General features: G+C 38.6%; 1 protein-coding gene across 1 annotated transcript in view; it reads left to right on the top strand.

Moving 5' to 3' along the window:
* FOXP2 (forkhead box P2) overlaps positions 1-14,132 on the top strand; it is a 601,300-nt gene that overhangs the window by 104,091 nt on the left and 483,077 nt on the right. The window contains exon 3 of the mRNA XM_084896207.1: positions 4,094-4,238. The gene's annotated coding sequence lies outside the window, so the exon portion shown is untranslated. The remainder of the gene's footprint in view (positions 1-4,093; positions 4,239-14,132) is intronic.

Below are 14,132 nucleotides of genomic sequence, written 5' to 3'. Positions count from 1 at the left end.
GCTACCTCCTGCATACTCCCCACTGGGGATATGCCCACACCAAGGTACACGCCCTTGACCAGAATCGAACCAGGGATCCGTTAGTCCGTAGGCCAAAGCTCTATCCACTGAGCCAAAATTTTGTAGAAAAAATAAAGTAGGATGTCTTGTTAATATATTTTTATGGAGATGTTAAGATGGTTCTAACTCAGAGAACACCTTGCCTAGCTGGGAGGGTGACTCAGGCTGGCTCACCCCATCTCTTGTATCTGCCAGTTTAGGTGCCTTGCTGGCATCCTGTGAGTTCTCAGGGTTCCAGGAGCTCCGTTCTCTCACCTGCCTTCCTCAGGCGTCACCTGGAATCTTGCTGTATGGATGTTCCCCATAACTCACCCCTCCCTGAGGGAGTTTGGGGCTTGGTTTACCTTGTAAAGGGTCTGATGAGGTGCTTCAGGCCCTGGGAGTAATGAGGGGTGTTGTCCAGAAGGCAGCATCTCCTAAGCTTTTCCGTGAACAGTAGCCCCATTAGGCATCACACCTTCTGTGTGGTCACATGTTTGGAAAAACAATGTCCACCTGGCCGGCATTGCTTAGTGGGAGAGTGTTAACCTATGAGCGAGGAGGCCATAGTTCCATTCCCAGTCAGGGCACATGCCTGGGTGTGGGCTCGAGCCCCAGTAGGGGATGTGCAGGAGGCAGCCGATCAGTGATTCTCTCCCATCATTGATATTTCTCTCTCTCCCTCACCCTGCCTCTCTGGAATCAATAAAAATATATTAAAAATAAAAGGAATAAAATCTTGTTTACTCTAACCCCACCAAAATACTTTTGTCATGTAACAGCATCAGAGAAAATGATAAAAAAGAAAATAATTTGTTGATGAAAAGAAATAATAAATTAATGATACTTTGGATGAATGTGTAAAATTTTTATCCAAACTAGGACACTTTTGAGAAGGACAGGGATAGCTATCAATAATTAAGTGTGCCCAAGCTGGTTTGGCTCAGGTGATAGCGCGTTAGCCTGTAGACCGAAGAGTCTCACGTTCAATTCTGGTCAAAGGCACATGCCTGGGTTGTGGGCTCAATCAATGCAGGAGGCAGCTGATCAATGATTCTCTCATCATTGATATCTCCATCCATCTCTGAAATATATATATATATATATATATATATATATATATATATATATATATTTAAAAATAAATATTACCATTAAAAAATAAGTATGAATCACTGCTATCTCATGCAATCCAGGAGGAATGCTCAGCCTAATTGTACTTCACATTTATTGAGAGCTACCTATTGGTCAGACACTGAGATGAATTCTTTACCAGTTTATCTTATCTGATGACTAGGAGTTAGGGTTGCCCCAGCTGGTGCCCTCAGGCTAGCTTCCCTGCATCCCTGCCTGGCACCCTGCTGTGTCCTGGTGCCACCCCCTCACCTGCTCCACCATCCTGCCTACAGGGTGATAGATCAGAGCCAGCTCTGTCCCCCTCAGTGCCTGGGAGCTGGGCAGCGGCCCCATCCCCCACCGCCACTGTTGGTTGCCATCTGTGGGGCGATTGGCAGGGCAATTGGGTCCCCACTAGCACCCACCTTAACCTGGCACCACCATCTCACCTGCTCCACCATCCCACTGTGATCCCATTCTTGTAGGGGGCCCATTGGGGCCTGCAGTGCTTCCATTGCTGCCTGCAGCCAGCACAGCATTGCTCACCCTTGCCATGTTCTTCACTGCCCCCTGGTGGTCAACACACATCATCGCAAGTGGTCGAAACCCCTGTCAAACTCCCTGTTTAGGGGACAATTTGCATATTAGGCTTTTATTATATGATTCACTGACAAAAATGTGACTTTGATGACTTTACTGAACTTAACTGTTTATTAAAAACAAAACCAAAAACAAAAAACTGTTACTCACTACATACCAATTTCTGTCCGAAGGAATGAGGAAATGAAGGTGATTAATACATAGTTTTCATTGTTAATAATATACCAGTATAGTTGACAGAATCCAGTGACAAAATTTCAATGCAATTTGGTAAAGTATCATGATGATGATGTAATTTTTGAAGACCCCAAGTAGTATTTTAGTACAGTATGTAATGTATTTTTTAGTCTTAGGATTATAGTATAAATTGGACTTTGCAAGGTAGAGTTTGCTTTTCATGAAAAGTTTTATCAATGGAAAAGATAAGGTAACACTAATTTTATGTATAAGTTGTTTTTTCTCTGTCCTGGAAAGTATAGTCGACATGATGTGTGTGTATGTGTGTATATGTGTATTCATGCATGTGTATAAAGAGAAGGGGGAAGAGAGGGAGAGAGGTCAGTTCTTTATCACAAAGGATGCATTTCCATATCTATAATGTAATTTAAGCTACATTCAACCTATATTCTGTGAAGGTCTAGCGTATTTCTCTGACACATCTGGTAGATATATATGGCATTAATTAGCATAGAGGTATTGCTATAAATGACATGTCAATTCAGGACAACAAAAAGGTATTTGTTACTGATGTCAATCATTCATTCTTTGTCAGTTCAAAAGACTTCCCTAAAGGAATATGCATTGATCTTCACTGATCCAAAGTACAGTAAAACCATTTCTGTGTTCTACAAACAAAAGAACACAGAAATGGTTTTACCTATGTTTGAAAAGCCATATAAAGATATTCCTATAGAAAGTATATATATTTTTATAAGTTTTAATGTTAAGATTGTTAAATTGGGTCAAGATTTGATGAATCTTTTAAAAAGAAAATATAGCAGTTGCATGTAATCTGAAGATCTAGTCTTGAATGAATTTTCTCCCTCATTAGTTTTAATTTTGGAGAGTCATATTTGTGTTTTGTTTCACCTTCAGATAATTTTGATATATACCAGGTAAAGGATTACAAGTAGAGCTTGCAATGCTTCAAAACTGAAGAGGATCACACAAGTATCAATTTGTGTTCAGATTCATGACAGAAAGAGATGCTCTTGTGCCCACATATATATTTTTCTTGTATTTAGTTATTCTGATAGATATTGACTGACTTAATTTGTTTACTATTTTCCCACTACACTTAAAAATAATCATAAGTGCAATAGTTTTAACTTTAAGCATAAACTGGCTTTAAAGTGCTAACATACATATTTCCACAAAACATCTATATTTTATTTCCCATTTTTCTCCAGATGGTCCCCTACATTCTAATTTATTATTTAATGGGAGGCAATTAATGACTTTAAGGTAAGAAAAGAGGGTATGACACACATTTAAGGTATTTATCTTATTTCATTTTAATGAGGCAGAAAATATTCATTATTAGAACACTACATTTATAAAATATAATTAATTATCTTAAAATTATGAATTTACATACCACAAAAGGTCAGGCAATTATGCATCATATTTCTGTGTACTCCTATGGGTAGAACATGTTGGATTTTCACATCTTATTGATGTTAAAGAATTGGCATGAAACCAGATTTCAAATGTACTCATGTCATGCATTCTAATTTGACCAACATGCCTTGTTTGAATAGCAGTTCCCCAGCCTTTGTTCCATCATTGAAATCCTTACTTCAGATTTTTTGCCCTGCCTTATATACCCTTTGACATCTATTTCTGGTCTGTCTCAAGCTCTCAAAATCATCTCTTTTTTTTATATTCCATTAACAATTTAAAAATGGATTTTTCTTCATACTTTCCTAATCATCCATAATTATTTAGCCTTCAGACATTAAAATGAATGAGTAAAAATATTTGATATCTAATCATCTCTTCCAGTCCATTCAAATTCATGGATTTGTAAAATTATGTTAAAGTCTTTAAAAAATACATTTGAGTAGGCTTTTGTAGTCATTTGGATTTTGATAATTAATTTTCTCATGTTGTACTGCTTAGCTGAAAAAAAGGAAAAAGAAGATAGATATGGGTTTCTTTTCGTGGTGTTAATTTAAAGTACTTGATTTATTTATTAATAATATTCAACAATGGCAATTCCTATTGTCTCTGTTCACCTTGGATTCAACAGAAAATAATGAGATGCCTCCACCCCCACACATTAAAAAAAGTTTAATGCATTTTGTAATAATTGATTAAAAGTATAATTTCCCTCTAGATCAAACAAATAATAGAAGTCTGTTCAAGCTTTGTCCTGACCTATTCTGGAAGTAGAAGAATACCCTGGAGAAAGGAGCATTGTCAGTACAAAGAATAAGACTCCTCAATCCTGGGAGAGAGAATTAAACTCTAACCCTCCAAATGTAAGTCATCTGTACTCTATATTTTTCATCCCTCAGTTTTTGTGGCTATTCAGATATTGGTAGAAACATATATGATGACAATGTTATTTGGATTTTTTTCTGGATGACAAAATATACAGTATTTTGGTTGGTAACCTTTATATATCCTTTTGTGTTGTTAATATTTAATAACTAATATGATAAGGTGATGGTTTATAATAATAAGGTTTAATGCAAAATGGGCTAATTTTAATTTTACTTTCTGGCGCAGAAATGTTAAGAATGTTGAGATTATTCTGATGAAAAGGAGGTGACTTTCTTTGATTTAGTATCTGCAAATGTGCCATCGTAATCCTTTTTTGCTCTACACATTGGTTCTTTTTTTTCTTTCATATTTCTTCATATCTGAGAATAAGACTGTCCTAACATATCTATTTAAATATACCTTCCAGTGAGAGAGTCATTAAGTCCTTTTCCAATTTTGCATTGTGAAAATGAATTGGACTGAATTCATATTCATAGTCTATTATAAAAATATGTAAATTTGTCAACTCAGTGTATTGGAAAGACTGATTTCCTGTCCTGTTAGGAAGAACTTAAAAGATGTGTGCTAATTATTATATAGAAACACAGAATTCAGTTGCTGTTTAAAAATTAGGAGGAAATGGAGGCAGAGAAAGTGGAAGTTACACTGACACTCTCCCAGGACCAAACTAGAAATACTAGTTATACAAAAAAATTATCCTGAAAAATCACCTGAAGACTAGCTAAAGAGAACCCTGATAACCAAGGATAAAAAGTGGAGAGGCAAAGAGACTGGTAGGAAGTGCAAAAGGTCTGTCTGGGATCCCACAGACAGCAGCTGAAGGTCCTGAGGGATAACTCAGCTCTAGAAGCTTCCCTCTGAGAACCATGTTTTCTAAACCCCAAGCTGGGCTCCCTGGCCCAGAGCGCCAGAACTGAGAAAGGTGACCACATAACATCTGGCTGTGAAAAGCAGCAGGGTTGCTGTCTGCCAGGGAGAGATGGCTGGAATTGTAGGCACCATCTTTAAAAGGCCAACACAAAAAATTTTGAGTGCAGCCACTCACCTTGTGCTCCATCAGAAGGAGGACAGAATGGACTGAAACTGTGTTGCAGAAGCCAGGTTTGGTACTCTGGGGCTGGAGCTTGGAGGGCAGCCACCCCAGTCTCCTATGCTGAGTCATTCCCTCATACTGCAGAAGACATCTTTCTCTGGTGAACCTTTACCATCCAGGTAGTTTTGCCTGGGGAAAGGCAGTTGACCTATTCTATTGGAAGACCTCTCCCCTCACCCTGTGGTTGATAGTTTGAGGATAATCAAATCTGAATGTCAATAAAACTGCAGGTGGAAGTGGATATCTGGAGGCTTTGAGTCTTTGCCTGATCTAATCTGGGGCCTGGGACTAGGAAAAGCAGACTCTGGTGTATATCTTGGTCCTTGCCAAAGACACACAGCCCCAGCAAAGAGAGCCATAAGATGTGGATTGCTGATAGTTCCAAACAGGGTACTCAGGGCCAGTCGCAAACAGAATCTGGCATTGTCCTGCAGTAGGACAATGTAACTGCACTAGGACTGGGAATTGTAACACATCTACCCAATCTGCATACACAAACCCAAACAGGCAGCCCAAATGGAGAAAAAACAAAACAAAACAAATCAAAACAAAACAAAAAACAAGCCCCAAATGAAAGAACAAGAGAATTCTCCAGAAGAAGAGCTAAATGAAATAGAGATCATAATTTATCAGACATAGAGTTCAGGATACTTATGGCAAAGATGTTCAACAACATGAGAAAATATATAGTAACTGTAAAGAATGACATAGCACTAATAAAGAATACAGTGGAAGAAATATACAGCAGATTAGTGGAAGATGAGGATCAGATCAGCAAGAAGATAGGATAGAAAAAAATCACTCAATCACAGAATGAAAAAAAAAAAAACAACCAAAAACCCACAAAAAGCAGGAGGCAGCTTATGGGAGCTGTGAGACAACAGCAAATGTAACATTTTTTTTCCATGCGAGTACCAGGAGGTAAAGAAAGTTATCAAGGTATAGTGAACGTGTTTGAAGAAATAATAGCAGAAAACTTCTCTAACCTGGTAAAGGAAAAAGTCACACAATTTCAGGAGGCACAGAGAATCCCAAGCAAGAGGAACCCAAATAAGCCTATGCTTAGACACATCATAATTAAAGTTCCAAATATTAAAGACAAAGAGAAAATCTTAAAGGCAGCAAGAGAAAAGGAAACAGTTATCTACAATGGAACTCCCATAAAGCTATCAGCTGATTTCTCGTAGAAATTCTACAGGCCAGAAGTGAATGGCATGAAGTATTTAAGGTGAATAAAAAGCAAGGATCTGAAACCAAGATTACTATAACAAGAGTACCAGCAAGGCTATCCTTCAAAATAGATGGTAAAATAAAGTACCAACTATCTAACTTTTGCTTAACAACTAATATCAGTGATAGAGTATAGCTTTTGTTTTAAAAAGTTCAAATTATTCAGTAGAAAATTGATACTTATTACAATTGAATGCAATCAAATCATACAAATCCCCTAGTTATCTTCAAATTGAATCATGAATCTATACAAGTTTTGAATGTGATGTTAGAATTGACATAGCATCTGCCATAACATGGTAATGAGAATCCTTCATTTCTAGATACATGTTTGATGTTATTGTTTGGATCATTCTGTTGGAACCACACTGTGGCCATTCTTGTCAATCTATAATTGTGAGTTAGGATTCTTGAATTTAGCAGAAACTGCATAAGAAAGAAATGTTGTTGGCTTGGGTCTTAGATGTTCAGTTCAAAAATTTGCTATTATTGAACTTTGTACACCTTAGATAAAGATTACAAACATTTTCATTCAGTTTACTGACATGAAAAAATCATTTAAAACTTTAATTTTTATTATTTAAGAGTGAGATAAGCTTTAAAATGTTATTTAAGTTCAATAGGTTAGTAGTGAACTCTCATTTACTGGTTTGAAGTTGAAGGATTGGAAAATATTGTTATTCACAGAAAATTTTGCTGTCCCTCTGCTCTATAGTAATATAATGGCTAAAGTATAACAACAATAACGTGGTCAAATCTCATAAACATAAAAAACCTTGATACAAAATAATACTACATTATTTCATTTTATATAGTTCCAAAATTATAGTGTCTACAACGATAGTAAAGATAAGGGGTAAATTGTAGGTAAATGGTAGAAATTGGAGTGGAGGTTCCTACAGTTCTGGTATTTCAGCAACATTTTGCTTATTCATTGGGCTGGTGGCTGTATGGATATTTGCTTTATAAAAGGCCACTGATGAAAAACTAGAGGCTTTTCTTCTATGCAACAAGAACAAGGCAAAGATATCTCTTTTGCCTACTTAATATACTAGAAGTCCTATCTAAAAGATAAGATAAGGAAAGGAGCCGAAACCAGTTAGGCTCAATGGATAGAGCATAGGCTTGGGGACTGAAAGGTCCCGGGTTCGATTCAGGTCAAGGGCATGTACCTTGGTTGCGGGCATATCCCCAGTAGGGGGTGTGCAAGAGGCAGCTGGTCGATGACTCTCTCTCATCGATGTTTCTAACTCTCTATCACTTTCTCTTCCTCTCTGTACAAAATCAATAAAATATATTTAAAAAAAATAAGGAAAGGAAATAAAGAACATACAGATTCAGAAGGAAAAAATTTAACTGTCTGATTCAGATAGCATGGAACCAAGGAAACCTCCTGGGCCTGGCCAGTGGCCATGGACAATGGAGGGGGGGGGGATGTGAGGGCATATGTAGGGAGGGGTTTGAGATGGGATTGGGGGGATGAGGACAATTATGTGATACCATAATCAATAAAAAAATGGGAAAATAAAAAAAATTGCAGAAACTAAAGGTAATATATAGAAGGCAGTTGCTTTCCTTATATCAGCAATGAACAACTGGGATTCGAAGTAAAAAAAAAAAAATACAATACCATTATATTAGCACAAAAAAACCCAACAACTTAGGTGTAAATCTAACAAAGTATGGACAGCACCAATATTAGGAAAATTACAAAATTCCCATGAAAGAAAATCAAAGAGAATCTAAATAAGTAGAGATATATTCCATGTCCATGGAGTGGTATACTCAATATGATCATGATGTCCATTTTTCTTAACTTGATCTATAGATTCAACACAATTCCAATAAAATCTAGTCAAATTATTTTGTGATTATTAATAAACCAATTCTTGAATTTATACAGAAAGACAAAAGACCCAGAATAACCAACAAAATTTTGAAGAACAAACTCCGAGGACTGACATGTCTCAACTTCTAGAATTGTTATAAATCTACAGTGATCACGACAATATGATATTGATGGAAGGATTGAAAAATCTTTGAAATACAGTAGTGAGCCCAGAAATAGGCCTACACAAATACAGTCAACTGATCTTTGACAAAGGAGCGAAGGTAATTTAATAGAAAATGACACTTAAAAACTGGTAGTGGAACATTGGAATACTACTCAGGCAAAAGAAGAAAGCCTTACCCTTTGTGACAGCATGGGTAGACTGGGGAGTATTATGCCAGTGAAATAAACCCATCAGAGAAAGACAAGTACCATATGATTTCACTCATATTTAGAATCTAATGAACAAAATAAACTCTCAAGCAAAATAGGAGACAGACCCATAGACAGAGAGCTGGCTGACAGCTTGTGGGGGTGGGGGGAATTTAGGGGGGAGGTGGAGGGTTTAAGAAAAAAAGAAGAAAAAAAAAAGCCTTTGGACCTGTACAAAAGTGTGAGTAGGGAGCCTGTGAAGGATATTTGGGAGATAAATGGTGATGGAAGGAGACTTGACTTGGGGAGGGACTGTAGGGGATTGGCTGGCCAGCCCTGCCCTTGATCGGGGTGTTGGGGGCTGATTGGGGTCCGGCCACCTAGGGGAGAGGCCTGTTTGGGGCCGGATCAGGCTGGTTGGTTGTCCCAGTGCATGCCATAGCCACAGGTCATTTCTGTCATTCTGGTCATTCCACCTTTCTGGTAGCTGGGCTTTTATATATATATATATCAATAGATTCTTAGCAGTTCCAGGTACTTGGTTGTCTTTAATACAGCAGGTCTTCTATTAGTGTGATTAATGTTTCATTAAAACCTTGATGAGATTTTTAGAAATTTAACTCTTATTTATTATCAGCTAGAGACCCAGCACGAGATATGGCATGAGACCCAGATCTGCTGTCATGGTGGGTTCCAAACTGACTCCTGCTGCGTTGGGCAGGAGGCGGGAGGCGGGACCCAAAGTCAGGTCCTCACCCACCCGTGAGTGCTTCGCTGTGCACGCAGCCTCTTGGTGACCAGTCTTTCGCCATTCGCCGTGATGGCTCCACAACCAAGGGGTATTTATAATGGAGATGTATGCCTTAGATATGGAAATGTACAATATGTAGCCATTTATTCTATTTGTTAAGTTCCAGGTGAGGGAACTTTTCTAAAAGGGATATGATTCTGGAATTTAGGAAATATGGATTCTATCACCACATGAAAATATCTAAAATGTCATTATTTTATATTAACTTACCTGGAATGTTTGTAAATTCTTAAAAGAAGATCTAAAGAATATTTATGGGTTTTTGTTTGTTTGTTTGTTTTTACAAATTTCCACGAGACAATAGAAGTTTTTTTCTTTCTTCCATGTGTAATTCAAAGAATGATACACTACTGTTTAAGGAGCGTTTTAAAAAATGTGGAGAGGTCAACTTAAGAAGATGTGTGGGGCTATGGTAAACAAAATAATATCTTTATTAAATATCTGAAAAGAGATGTGTCGGTTTTAATAAGACAAAAAATTCAGGGTAAGACTTGAACCTTTCTGGAAAATTGAGGTTCACGTGATTTAGTTTTCGCTAAACAGCAAGACACTAGTTTCTTGGGCCAGCTTTGTACAGCTGTCTTCATGACTTATTTGAATCTTTGTAGACTAGTAATTCAGCAAAATGAGGCGTAATGTTCCATGCTCTCATATAATGATGTAGGCTTTTTAGCAAAAGCAGATTGTATATCTCTCCTAAATATCTCATCTGAATTTGTGTCTTGTGACTGCTAATGACTACCTCAAAACTAATTAGCTGTTCTCAGACACTACAGGGAGGTGGCAACAAAGAAGCAGAATGCTTAAATACAAGGATACAATCTATTAAGCTAAGTGTTTACCAAGAAAGCCTGACCTCTTGGTTTTAAATGATTAACTTAAAAAATAAAAGCAGATTGTATATTTGCTTGTCTTTTCTCTTTACCTCTTCAGGTTTTAAAGACAAGGTAAGAAAGAGCTTCTTATTAAACACAAAATAGAGAGACAGTAGCCACCAAATATCTTTGAAGGACTGTTTATTCAGTTGCCACTGAGTACACTTCCAAATTAATGATCCAAAGTGATATCTGGGACAAGGGGACTGACTGCTGCTGGATTGGGCTAGTTTTTAATGGGTGTAGCAATGATCTAGCTTTGTAGACTTGACAGTTCTCTATCAATACTCACAAGCCCCATTTTGATGATAGCCCTATGGAGCAACACCAAGGAGGAGGGGAGTGGTCTTGGGTCAAGTGTTAGAGTAACCCTTTGAAGGTATATATTCTCCATTGATATGACCTATGGGTCATTTCTGCTGAACTCTCTTGGTTGTTTAATGATTTCATTATTGTGCAACTTAAAATGCCTAAATTATATATATTTTTTCAGATAAGAGTGTATCATGTTTCTATATATGTAGCCTCTTTTAAGTTTGTCTGAAAGGTATTATATGTGTCAACAGCTAAACTCTTCATCTAAAATAAACACCCATTGGTCATCTCAGTTAACTGAAGCTATAAAAAAGCATTTGCTAATCTGCGGATATGTACAGATTGGTTAGGAATATTTTCACTGCTGTTTATTTTAAAGATTCTCTTTACTCTAGAAATCCAAGTGATAGCTTTAAGATATTTATTTTACAATATTGTTGTATTTCTTCAGATCCCACTCTCTTTTTAAGAAATACAATGCCACAAACATAGTAGAAGCTGTGTGCTCTGATCTTGACTCTTTTTCTCTCTGGAGATATTTACTGTACTGAAAGTGCTGTTTATATTCTTGCACTTTTGTTTTCTGTGATTTTAAAATTTATATAAGTGGCATCATATGAAACCTGCTCTTCTGAAAAAAATAATATTTCTTTCAAAAGTATATTTAGGAAATTTATTCATTTTGATACACATAGACCTTATTCCTTTGTGTTTTTAAAATATATATATATTTTTATTGATTTAAGAAAGGAAGGGAGAGGAAGAGAGATAGAAACACCAGTGATGAGAGAGAATCATTGATGAGCTACCTTCTGCACGCTCCACACTTGGGATCAATCCCACAACCCGGGCATGTGCCCTTGAACAGAATCGAAACCAGGACCCTTTAGTTCTATCCACTGAGGAAAACCAGCTAGGACCATATTTTCTTATAAGTAAGCATTTATTGAAGTGCTTGATGTACATTTATGATTTTTGAAGTTGCATTTAGAAAACTGAAAAAATCATAAATTCGCGCCTTAATGAATTTTCACAGAATGAACACATCTGTGTAACGAGTTCCCAACTCAAGAAGTGGCTTCCCATTCTTTTCCCAACTTTCAGTTATTATCGTTTCCAATGCCTTACCATTAAACCATATTCTGACCTCTAACAACATAGAATAGTTTTGTCTATTATATTTTTGAATTTTATATAAATGGAATAATTTAACATATAGAGTGTGTGTGTGTGTGTGTGTATTTCTTTCTGAATATTAAGTTTATGAGTTTCCTGCATGTTATTTTGTGTAGTTAAGTGTTTATCCTGAGAGCTACCTAGTATCCCTGCTTATTTATTTCCATTTTATTTGGGGGCATTTAGGTTGTTTTCCTGGTTTGGATGTTAGGAATAATACTACTCTAAAGATTCTTGTACATATCTTTTACATATTTGTGTAACTAGGAGTAGAATTTTTATATCATTAGATATGTATTTAATTGTGTCAGCATAGTGTCTGTACCTTATATTATCTGTATCATAGTGTAAACATTAGTAGACACTTCCAAGCAGTCTTTTAAAGTGGCTGTCCCAATTTACTCTCCCATTTTTAATATCTGAGAGTTTAAGTTGCTCAACATCTTGCCAATACTAATATTATTAGTTTTTTTTTTCTTTCATTTTTGCCATTTTGGTGGGTAATAATTATTTTTTAACTGCTCTGTGTCCCAGGGTTTGAATAAAACATGATTACTTTTAAATTTCTTCCCCAATAGATGAACAATTTGGTTGTTTTCCATTGCTTATTATTCCAAACAGTACTGCAATGAACGCATCTGTATTTATCATTTTTGTGCACATTGAGAGTTACTCTAAGGCTATAACTTGAACTACACTGTTTAAATTTCAGAATACCACATCTTTGTAATGTATTCCTAAATTTCTCTCTAATAGTGTTATGCCATGAAGTGATAAATACACATCAGTTTTATTATAAACTAGAGGCCCAGTGCATGAATTCGTGCACCTTGAAAGGAACTGTGGGCTGTGAGGCTGCAGTGGGCACAGAAGCAGGTCTCAGCCCATCCCTCCACACCCCCGCCCAGTCCCTTCTGCCATGGCCTGTAGTTGTCTGTCTGCCAGCAGCCCCACTCCCACTGCCTCTACTCCCATGCGCTGATAGTGCTGTCCCCACTTGCACCCACTGACAGTGTGGAGCCATTGGGGCTGGCATCAGCAGCGGGTGTGAACAGGGCCAGTGCCTTTGGCGGGTGCATGCAGCAGCTGCTGCTCCAATTGCCCCTCAGGAGCAGGGGGAGATAAAGAAACTCTCAGGGGCAATCAGGATCCACAGCTGCTACTCACACCCACTGATGGCGCAGAGCTGTGAAGGCCAGCACTGGGCACTGGCCGCAGATGCAAGTGGCTGCTCTGGTGCTGGTAGTGGGTGTGAGCAGGACCAGTGGTGACAGCAGATGCGAGCCCTGGGTAGGACTGTGACGCGAAGGAACAAAGAATTTTCAGTAACCACCAGAGGCTCGCTCCAATGACAGCAACCAGTGCCCCGCCTTGCTCTGGTGCACCCACTCACATGCTCCACCATTCCACTGCAGCTGACACCTGCCATGTTCTGTGCATGTCCCCTAGTTGTCAGTGCACGTCATACTGATTGGTTGTTCTGCCGTTTGGTCTAATTGCATATTAGCCTTTTATTATTTAGGACTAGAAGCCTGGTGCACAAAACTTGTGCACTCAAGGGGGGTTCCCCAGCCTGGCCTGTGCCCTCTCACAGTGCGGGAGCCCTGCGATCAATCTCCCCAAAGAGGTAGGCCCCACCTACTCCTATGGGGCTCTTCGATGGATTGCCCCAAAGCAGTAGGCCTGATCTGAAGGTCCTGCCCCCGATGTCACCATCTAGAGCTGCTGGGATCTGCCTCCACAGCTCCACACGGAACACTGGGACCCGCCCCTGGTGTTGCTGTGCGGAGCTCCTGGGACCCATCTGTGCACTGCGCATGCAGTGTCAAGTCCCTACTCACTCGCACATGCCCACTGTGCATGCAGCCTCCTGGTGATGGGTTGTTATGGCATGAGGGCATCATGGTGACCATGTAGGCTTTCATTAGTATAGAGTAGAGGCCTGGTGCACCATGCATTGGTGGGGGACATGGTCTGCAGGGATTGGCCTGCCATGGGAGTGCCACCATCCCAATCAGCTGAGCAACTGTGGACCTGCTCATCCCGATCAGCCAAATAGCATTCCCACTGTGGGAGATCACTGACCACCAGGGCAGCTCCTTCCTTGAGCGTCTGCCCCCTGGTGACCAGTGTGCATTATAGCAGCTGGTTGACCAGTCGTTCTGG

Source organism: Pipistrellus hanaki (assembly GCF_964339955.1).
Source record: "Pipistrellus hanaki genome assembly, chromosome: 10".
Taxonomy (NCBI): Eukaryota; Metazoa; Chordata; class Mammalia; order Chiroptera; family Vespertilionidae; genus Pipistrellus; species Pipistrellus hanaki.
The sequence above is the reverse complement of the archived record's forward strand: the minus strand, read 5'-3'. Positions and strand labels throughout refer to the sequence as shown.